The 10716-nt window shown below is 33.2% G+C and overlaps 1 long non-coding RNA gene across 1 annotated transcript; it reads right to left on the minus strand.

Annotated features, from left to right (window-relative positions):
• Positions 1–503: 503 nt before the first annotated feature.
• On the minus strand, positions 504–8917 carry LOC111086074. Its single transcript, XR_002610833.1, has 2 exons — positions 8769–8917; positions 504–1550 (listed from the first exon to the last, which is right to left on the minus strand). It is a non-coding gene; the product is annotated as an uncharacterized LOC111086074 (long non-coding RNA).
• Between the last annotated feature and the right edge of the window lie 1799 nt (positions 8918–10716).

Here is a 10716-nt window from a genome sequence, read left to right on the forward strand (position 1 = left end):
GTAATCATTGAAAAAAGAATAAAAAGTGGTGGAATAAGTAACACTTTAAATACATCTAATCTACACATTGCGTGTTGTTTGTAAAGTCAAATATTTATTATTATTTTTCTCTGCAAAGATGGAAAACATCAGTAGAATTATTTCGGCTTGTCAGGTAGCGAAATAATTTTTTTTTGTTATGGTTTTGTTTATCGTTCATTTGTTATTCCTTCTATCGCTCAGTTTATTTATGAATGTTTAGTTACATTAAAACGATAACTCACCTCTTAGCTGATCGCATTTATCTTGAGTAAATATGTATGTATCATGAAACTGACGCCAGCTTCCCTAGTGGTGACGTACAGATATTATTAATGTAGCAAAAGACTACGTGAGTCACGAGACAGTTAGTGAATTATTGCTGTTTGTCATTCGATATTGTTATTAATATAGAAAGGTAAGTTTGGAATAGTGTGTTGCTGTTTTTTTTGGAATTAGTTTTTTTCTTCTTCTGGTCCTCTTTCCTGATCCCATTATTTGAAATAATTAGTATTGATATTTATGTGTTACTGTTAATTAACATTAGTATCAAGGCCTGGCCAAGCACGTATTTATTAACTTTGTTTTGGTAAGTGTTAGAGTTTATTCCAAATGTTGTTACAGTTTAATAAATTGAACCCTAGTTATAGCTGCGTCTTATTTTAGACCGTTACAGGCTAGAATAGAGGAAAATAGTTTCAGTTGAATGATCAAGCAGTTAGTATCATAACTTGGTTCAATTTCAAACGTTATTACTTTGGGTTAATAAGTTAATTCTTTATGTCATTTATTTACTTTATACATTTTTATGTTTAATTCAGTTAAATAATCTACCACTGTTCTAACAAGTAACTATTTTTAATATGTAGATCGTTATCTTCAACTTTCTAAACTGTAAATTATTCATACAACCTTCAGCAATTTACAATAACTATGTTAACTGGAAATCGTTACAACTTTTTGTGCAACACGATTGTAAAACACTGCAATAAGACGAGGGTGTTAAACATAGTACATTCAAGTGTAATTTATTGTGTGTAGTGTGATTATTTTTCATTATGACTTAACTAGATCTAATTTCAAATATGTTTGGATGAAAGTCCAAAGATAATCTTTTGTATGAAAAAAAAAATAAACATGATGTTATTTATCAGACAATTTGAGCCTCCTTGTGTTTAGTAGTTTGACTGGAGAAGAACCAGCCCCAGTAATGTTTTGGACCTTTACCAAAGTGCAGGAATGGACGCCATCTGTCGGTTTCCTCTTCATACCGCCAATATAAGTTGCCTATTATACAACCGGTGAAGAGCAACCCAAAGGAAATAATACCTAAACAGATCATAGAAATCTGAAAAGCAGTTTGTTTTGAGTTTTGAATCACATATGACGGAATACACAACCACGGCGTTAAGACGGTTAAAATGATGAATCCAGCAAAGAGTATGAAAGAACACGATTCTGAACACATCTGGATTTGTCTCCGTTTCGTCTCCAGTGATGGTGATTGAGGATACAGTATGTATGGACCGTCACTGAAAATAATAAAAGTATTCAAACCAAACATATTAGAATACAAGTATGGTTAATGACAAGTATGGTTAAAAGCAGACAAAGTTTACTTGAAATAAAGGATGAACTCATTTAAAAAAACTATTGAATACGATAGTTTCATGACATTAATTGCAAACAACGAGACTTTATTTTTACACATTTCTTCCATAGGAAATAAATGCTTTAAAGGCAAAAATTACTTTTCGAAACAAACTTTCTGAAGAAGATTAATGCTCGGCAGTATATTTACATATTTATTGATTTTGTAGTCACGCATGAGTTAATTTTTTAGTAGCTTTGATCTTAGCTTTTGTGACACAACATTGACACACGTGAACAACGTATTTCATCACTATGAGGTAGCGTGACAGCTGGACACTTCCAGTTCTTACCTTTCCATGAGCAGAATAAAAATAAATCTTTATTCAAGTATGTTCAGAAAATTTTTTTTCAAAAATGTAAGCGGTGTACTGCATTTATTATGTACTCGTAAACAAGTAGTCGTGAACTTGTTTGACTCTCATCGACTCGGGTCAAGGTTTACAAGCCACAGTGGTCATTCATGAGAACTTGAAAAAGAACCGCGTAAATTGTTTATTTTACTGAAATTTTCAAACATTTCCAGATATATTTGCTCTTAAAACACTTACAGATCTTTATATATTGTAAATTCGCACTGTGCAGTACTTATCTTACTTCACGGATTAGTTACACGCAGTCAACGAGTGTGTCCCACATGGACATATTGGGCTTTCTCTTAGATGATGTTGTGGAAAACCTAGTTTTCATCTTGAAACTGCCTTTCTCTAGCCACACTGATGTGTCTACGTTTATAAATGTCTGCCTTGCTTTCACCTATATCATGAGTAGTATCTGCCATTTGAGGGGGATACCGTTATTGTTTTGTCTATAGAGTGTTATGCTCTCTCAGTTTCCATCCAGAATTATTACTGATAAGACCTCTCGATGGAGTAAAAGAAGTGGTATTTTTGGTCTTCATGTAATCGTTCTTGTCTTGTGTTGTAAGTAAATAAAGATTACTTTTCACTTCAGTTTGCACTGTGTTTTGTTTCTTTTCTTCGACTCAATCAAGTCGAATATTTAGCTTTAACTCCATAATACATATCCTGGTCGTTCCTCCTCGTATGTCCAGTTACTACCCAAAAGGTGAATCAATGAACCTGAGAATACCACAAAGTTTCTATGTTGTCTCTCCTTTGGGTGTAAAGTATATAAAAATGAAGGGGTGGCAGAGTTTTGTACAAATTGAAATGAGCTGGAAGTAAATATTTCCTTGGATGTGTAATTAGAATGACAACAAATTTAGGTAATTTAGAATTCTGAGACTTTGACATGACAAAATGTGTGTTATCAATATAGTTACTTACTACTGTTTATGTTTCTTAAATAAATATATTCTTTCTTCAGCAGCCAGAATTTAAATTGGGCTACGATTCAAATTGTTTTTATAGAAGACAGCAAGCTTGTCAGTTGAAGAGCATTAAACCTTATTGTAAGTATTGAACACCAACATTCAACATCATAAATATGAATAAAGATTATTTGTTGTTTGTTTTACATTTTCATTACTAGTCTTACCTTTATCGTCCATGTTCATTTTGTTCCTTCACATCTACTGTCTTAAAAGATGCCTAAAGTAAGTTATTAAGCAACAATTTTCGTGCTGTGATCAAGGATTTGTTATTGTAGAGTTTATTTTGAATGCACTTCTATGTTTCGTTTGATGTTAAGCTTGTTAATCAAGACTATATAATATTTTTCCTAAAACCACCTAGAACATGCAGTGGGTAGGAAGAAGCTGTGACTCAGATAAGGACATGATGTAAAAGTGTAGCAAGATCTAGGATAAGCCATTTTGAGAGTTATACCATTGCTTTACACCTTAGGGACTATGAAGTTGAAAGGCAACTTGGAGAGACGCCAAGTGCTACACCAATTTGATTTATTTGGGTTACCTCACATATACAGGAGCATAGGATGGCGAATGAGGTGTCTTCTTTTGAACATCTAGATGTAAGCTAACTAGTCATGCACCACCAGGGTCTTGTTATCGGAGAAAGAGGTAAGATGCATATGGTTGACAATGTGAAACAGTCAGTATCTGTCCATGTTCCCGCAGAAGCCTGGGTATTAATAAATCTTCCACGCTACTGAGGCATACTGCTCTGATCGTAACTGGAAATATTGAATTATTAAGGATGTCCATGTTTTAAAGCTTTTGGAAGAGAAATAAAGTCTTGCTCAAACAACGATGATGTCTCAGTCACACAACAGCATATTAATGTGGTGACACACAAGAATGCTTTTTCCATGCAGCAGACATACAAAAATCTGCTGAAACATTTATTTGGTGCAAAACAATAGATCTGGCTTTTAGCTGTTGGATAACGAATGTAGGCCTAAGACTAACTTAAGCACTCAAAAAAGAAAAAGACGAAAAGAATGCTATGAATTTTGCATCATGCCATACATCCTGGTAAAGCATTTGTTACTTTGTCTAAGCATTCTGAAATTACCTAAACCACTCTTTAGGAACACCTGAAATAATATTGCTACCATTAACAAATATTATAGACTTAAGTAAATATAAAGACAAAGTCTTGCAAGCAAAACTTCAGTAAATGTAAGATTAAAGTATTAAAACAGTAACTGTACAACGAAATAAATTATTCTAAACACCATCAATTTTATGGTAAAAATTCACACAAATAACCAACACCAAGACAAAAAACGTGGAGAACGGCCTTCTGTAATCTAAAATTCCTTCACACACAAACAAATAAAAAAACTTCACTGATGTCACTCCAACATGTTACTTCAATTCCTCCTTCACACACAAACAAATAAAAAAACTTCACTGATGTCACTCCAACATGTTACTTCAATTCCTAGATTAATTATTTTCAACAGGAATCATGTAGTCGGTAGACTGTGTATGTAGGGATAGCTAAGGTACTCAATAGGTATAATACAAATATACATGCTAAAATTCAACGATGACAGAGAGTTTTACATTAAACAATTATTGCCAAACACACTCATACGTTTCTCAACCCAACAAGAAGCCATCGCTAAGATACCAAACCAGAAAGTGACCAACCCACCAAATTGTTCATCTTTCATCTTGTTTCAGTCAAGATAACTCTACAAGTAATTTATCATTAACGTCATTTTAAACCTAAATTCACTCTTTGTGTTTCTGGGCAGTACACGATGTCATCACGTAGTCGTAATAACTAGTAGTAATTTTAAAAAGTCAAAACATAATTCTAATGTAAACGATGTTATCATTAACCTTTAAAGTTATTTTTTTACAGATATTTACTATTCCTTTAAAAAGCTTAAGTACAGGGTGAAACAGGAATTACCAGCAAATAATAGATAAACATTATATGACTGCAACATGTAGCATACCCAATGCTTTGTACACTATACAATCAGTGTTTTTAGGGAGCCAACCACTATATTATATATGAAGTGAAGGAGTAAAAAAATCAATACACATAATACTGAATTTTATAAAATACACTAGCTTTCAGTCAGGGGTAAGAACATCACAAAACAAGTAATAAAAACATTTTGTAAAAGTAAAATGATGTAGGAATGGCAGTGCCAAAAAGAATACAAACAAGAATATAGGGATGATACAGCTACACATATATCATCCCTACCTGACTTTCAATATTAAAATTTAATGTTACACTGTAAAACGCATACTTGACTTTAATATTACTACAGTTGAAAGTTATATATTCCTGACTGTTGGTATGTAGTACGTTTATCATAACATTATGGTTATGTCAGGGTTGGCATCAATGTAGTGTAACTAAGATCCTAGGCCTTACGTACAAGGAAAACCAAGTTGAGTCAAAACATGTCTTGATTATTACAGACCCGCTACGAGGTCGTCGAATTGACCAACCTCGTAACCATTTTGTACTCGTGCATTTTACAGTGTAACATTGAGTCTTAATATCGAGAGTCATGTAGGAATGATCTACATATAGCTGTATCATCCCTAAATTTTTGTTCGCATTCTTTTTGACACTACCATCCCTACATCAATTTATATTTACAAAATGTTTTTTTTTCTATATTAATTGTGCAATTACAAGAGCTTGTCTAAAATACGACATCATGAAATACTTCTTGCTCAATATTGACACGTTTTATTAATACATTCAATTCAAACTTCAGGATTTTTTGTATATGCTTATTATAACACATATTCATCATTTCAGAGCGTATAGGATAAAATTGGGTATGTTAAGTTACAATCACAAATTTGTTATTTGTCGATAAAGTTATTTTACACTCAATTATTTGAAGTTAAAAAACACATGCTTTTACTGTGTATTCAGCAAGTGCTTGCCAGATTCCATCACGACTGTTATCACACCGGTTTAACTAGTTTGGAAACTACAGCGGTAGAACTGTTGTTGTACTGATGAGGTTGCCATAAGTAGGTCAAGCATGAACTAAGCGTCACTGTGAAGTAACCTTGAAAGCAGCAGATGAATGACGACAGGTAGTTAGTTGGAATAACTCACAATTTTGACATTTTCGGCACTTATTATTATTATTATTAGAGAAATAATGTTAATTTATGAATCGCAAATTGTGACTATTGTTATTATAACTAAACGTAGACATAGTATTGCTGATACAGAATTTGCTTTGTTGATTATACACAAACACGTCAGGTTACTATACTGGGAGATATCTAACAGTTCGAATCGTTAGTGTGCTTCAGTAGGCTATCTAATTAAGCAAGATTTAACGTACGAAAAATATCAACTTCAGCTGTTGCTTTTAGTTGATTTTTTTTACCTGACATAACTTCAACTACTCATTTTATTTTTGATATTCCTGTTTATTACACTTTAGACAAATTTATCTAAAGAAAATACAATAGGAAAATAAAGACGTTAAATCAAGCACGCTGAATAGAATAAAACAAAACTAAACTTTCAGAATAAATTATACTCTATCTCAAAATAATAATATACGATCAGAATTGGAGATATTTACACCATATACAAGCCGGTCTTATTACTTCAAGGGGATATTTACATCAAGCAAAGACCCTGCTGGGAAACGAGATCACTTGAGATTGATGCAGATAAACATGGTTTGTAACAACGAGAAAACTACACATGATTTCCAGGTCAAGTGGCCACCAAAACTCGCAGTCCAATACCAAGACTGAGACTGCATTTACCGAACAGGTGGTACAGTCTAATTCCATGTTTAGATAAAAAATATCAACAAGTTTGTCAGTTCAAACCAGAACCATAGTAAAAGAACTAACTTTTGAAACATACACGCACATACAAAATTAACTGACAGGCTCGTTTCTGTCTTGAAAAAGAGACTTTGCTCGAAACGTCGCAGCTTAGGAAAGGAAAAATAAAACCACTGTAATTTTTTACTGTGATTTATCTCCAAAATCTAATTTCTTTAGTTTTTTTCACCTTCGCATATTTTTTGTTCCGTCAAACAATATTAAATTATAACTCATAGTCTGGTATAGTTAGGTTATAAACATGTTACACATTCACACCAACAATTACATTAAAACTAAATAGTTTAATCTGAAACACAAGTTTCTAATTTGAATTCAATTATAATAACTTATTTTAATTTAGTCTATATGGTTTTTCTTGCTATTACTTAAAATTGGTACTTCTTTCTGCACTGTCGTTATTAACGTTGAACTAACTATATAACTAACAATAGCAAATCTGTTGTTTCTACAGTAGTGGATTTTTCAACATGAACGGCGCACGTGAGCTAAACAGTCAAATCATAGACCCCTAATTTCAAACTATAGTCCAGAAGGAAGTCAGCCAGTACCACCTGCTACTACTAAGACTTGTCCGGCTCTTTGAACCGAAAAAGAAAACTGGCTATCACTTCTATAATGTGTCCATAGCTGAAAATGCAAAGTGTCTTCAGCGGTATCATGTCTCGAAACCCGGCCCCTTCGATACATTACGTTTCTGCAATATCCATGTGATGAAACTTTTACAGAAACAATATAAATATATATATATCTGTGTGTGTATATATATATAGAAAGAGAGAAAGACGTGTGTGTGTGTATATATATATAGAGAGAGAGACGTGTGTGTGTGTGTATATATAGAGAAAGACGTGTGTGTATATATATATATAGAGAGAGAAAGACGTGCGTGTGTGTGTGTGTATATATATATAGAGAGAAAGACGTGCGTGTGTGTGTGTGTGTGTATAGAGAGAAAGACGCGCGCGCGTGTGTGTGTATAGAGAGAGAGAAAGACGCGCGCGCGTGTGTGTGTGTGTCTGTATACTACTTTTATAGGCTACTAAAGAACAAAAACTGAATGACAGTACTTACACTATTCGCGATTTTATTTTCATAAGATATATTTATTGACTAAATATTTTAAGAAACTTGGTACATATATATCCCTCCAATAATAATTATTATGGACGGAGGTTTAGGGGAATACTAACCTATTTTCAACAATAAACCTTAAATTCATTTTATGGGTAATGTTTAAAAATTAAATTGAGAAGCTCGTTATTTACTGATAGAAAACTTTCAAAGTTCACTACTTTCAAACAATAATCCATAATAATATGTATTTAAAACTATATCCTCTTAATTTTAAAGCTAAGTTAATGTACATACATTGTGAAGAAAGAAAAGAACTACAGGTAGGTTACTCTCCGTCATTAATGAGAGAAAATTTAACAGACGTTCAGTCAAAAGTTTAAAGACCGAAAACGGTTACCGAAACATGTAGTCGTACTGAAATAAAAACTATATATATACGTTTTAAAATATTAGTTCATTATATCTTTAAATTGGTAAATAAAATTATGAACGTGTTTTTGTCTTTTTGATTTAATGATAATGCAGTGTGTATATATATATACAAACCAATTTATTTGAACAGACAAACGGATATGCAAAATGGACAATTAGATAACAATTAACAATGTTTGAAACTTGTAACACTTTCTTGACAAATAATTGAGAACAATCACGTTAATCGTCAAACTGTTAACAGTATTGTTTTCATGTACATAGACGAACTGTCTAATTTAGATATCGCATGAAATAGATATAGCTATCTATATATGTGTATGTATATATATATATATATATATATTAAGAAGTAAGGTCTTACCTTGCAATTACTTGTACGTTTTTGTCCATGTTCTCTTTCAATATACTTTGGGGGTCAGATGAGATTTTTATCTTCTGTCCACATATTGTGTAAATCATCTCACCTCTCTTGGCACCTGATTTTGAAGCCGAGCATTGTGGAGGGTCGTGACCATCTACACAATGCATCATTGTGAGTTTGCAGTCCACCAAACGTTGGTCAAATACGTGGCGTTCTTCCCTCGAAGAGACGCCCTTGACGTTTGTAAAATAAATTGGATAAATTTGGCCTCAAGCACATGAATCAGATGCCTTCCTCTCCTCGTTGGCGAGGTAAGGTGCTAAGGCACGTTTTCCTAACGTTATTGATCTCCTGAAGGGTGAGTTTGACTATCCTGATTCACCATAACCTTGAGAAGACGTATATTCCTTTTTTATCAGCTGTTAAGGTCATAGACTCCATGGGGGCTGTTGGATTTTCACGTTGTAGCTTTCCTCTATCACAATGGGCTTTTGATGTTTGTGTAGCTGTGTTCCTCAAGATGTACATTTTCATTTTTAATATTTAAAATAGGTGAAAAGTAACTTGTCTAAAATTTACGTATTTACAGACGTATTCAAAGTTCACATTAGTGCTGATACATCAACATCACATTTACTGGTGACGTTTATAATTATTCAACATTGGCTTTTATAACGCTTATTGTATTAAGACAGCATATTTCTATCCGAAAGTATACAAAAGCTAGAAAGGAAGAAATTTAACAATCCACTTTGAAACTACTGCTCACATGAACTATCTTTAACACTAGCAACGTGTTTTATTACTGTTTCACAAAGGTGCATCAATTTACGAATTTTACAAGAAAAACCACATGGCAGTTATTAGATTCAAATACAAATTGTCCTATTATAACATTATAAATAGCCATCTTTGTTTCATTCTTGAATTTTGCGCGAAGCTACAAAGCTAGCCGTCCCTGTTTTGAAATGATAGACTAGATGAAAGGCAGTTACCTAGACAACATCACTAACCGCCATCTCTCGGGCCACTCTTGTCAGATCGAATAGTGAAATCTAACCGTCATTCTTATAATGTCTCAGACAACAAAGCACATTTTGGGGGGGGGGGTGCAGCAATGGGACGCGAGCCACGGAACTTTAGACCCACAGTTCAGTACGCTAACCACAAATTTTCTTTCCTTACGATTAGTTTTTTAAATAAACTTTTGTTTCCTTACGCCAAGTCGTCTACAAGTTTAAGCTACTATCTGTATCACTGCAGATGGGTGGACTTTCGTAATAGAAATTAGAGTGTCAACTTTACATTTATTATGTGATATCATTGTTTATTAATTTACCACACCGTTATGAAATACTACTTTTATCAACAGTAGTGATGCAGCTTTAATGACATAGTATAAATAACAATAATAAAATGCATTATTAAATTTGTATTATCAAACGTTGATACGCATTTATAATTTTACAGAACGAAAATAAATGTTTCGAAAAGATTAATTTGAGCCCGCCAGGACCCATCAAGTTGTCCATCCTTAATGGAGAGTTTTATGCTGCAGTGTGATTGACTAAGACTAATTACAAATAAAGGACAAAAACCAAAGCATTGTTTCCAAATTTACGTCATAAGATAACTTTTAGAAAGTTTTTGAATGGTAATTTATTTTCCTTTTATAAATACTTTTCATTTTACGTCTTTACTAAAGATAATGAACTGGAATTGGAATAATTGAATTTTAACGCAAACGGCATCTTATGCGCATGTGTGCTAAACAGGCAGGTTTAGAGGCCTCTAGAATTCAGGTATATCTATCCCTAATCTGAACGATGAACCAGAAAGAAAGAAAATCAGCTAAGCAACACCCGCCAACGCAATGTCTTTGTCTGTCTCATCGACTGTTACTTTTACGACGTCCTTGCACCTGAAGATGTGTCGCGAGCTCGGTGCA

Source organism: Limulus polyphemus, unplaced genomic scaffold (genome assembly GCF_000517525.1).
Source record: "Limulus polyphemus unplaced genomic scaffold, Limulus_polyphemus-2.1.2 Scaffold826, whole genome shotgun sequence".
Taxonomy (NCBI): domain Eukaryota; kingdom Metazoa; phylum Arthropoda; class Merostomata; order Xiphosura; family Limulidae; genus Limulus; species Limulus polyphemus.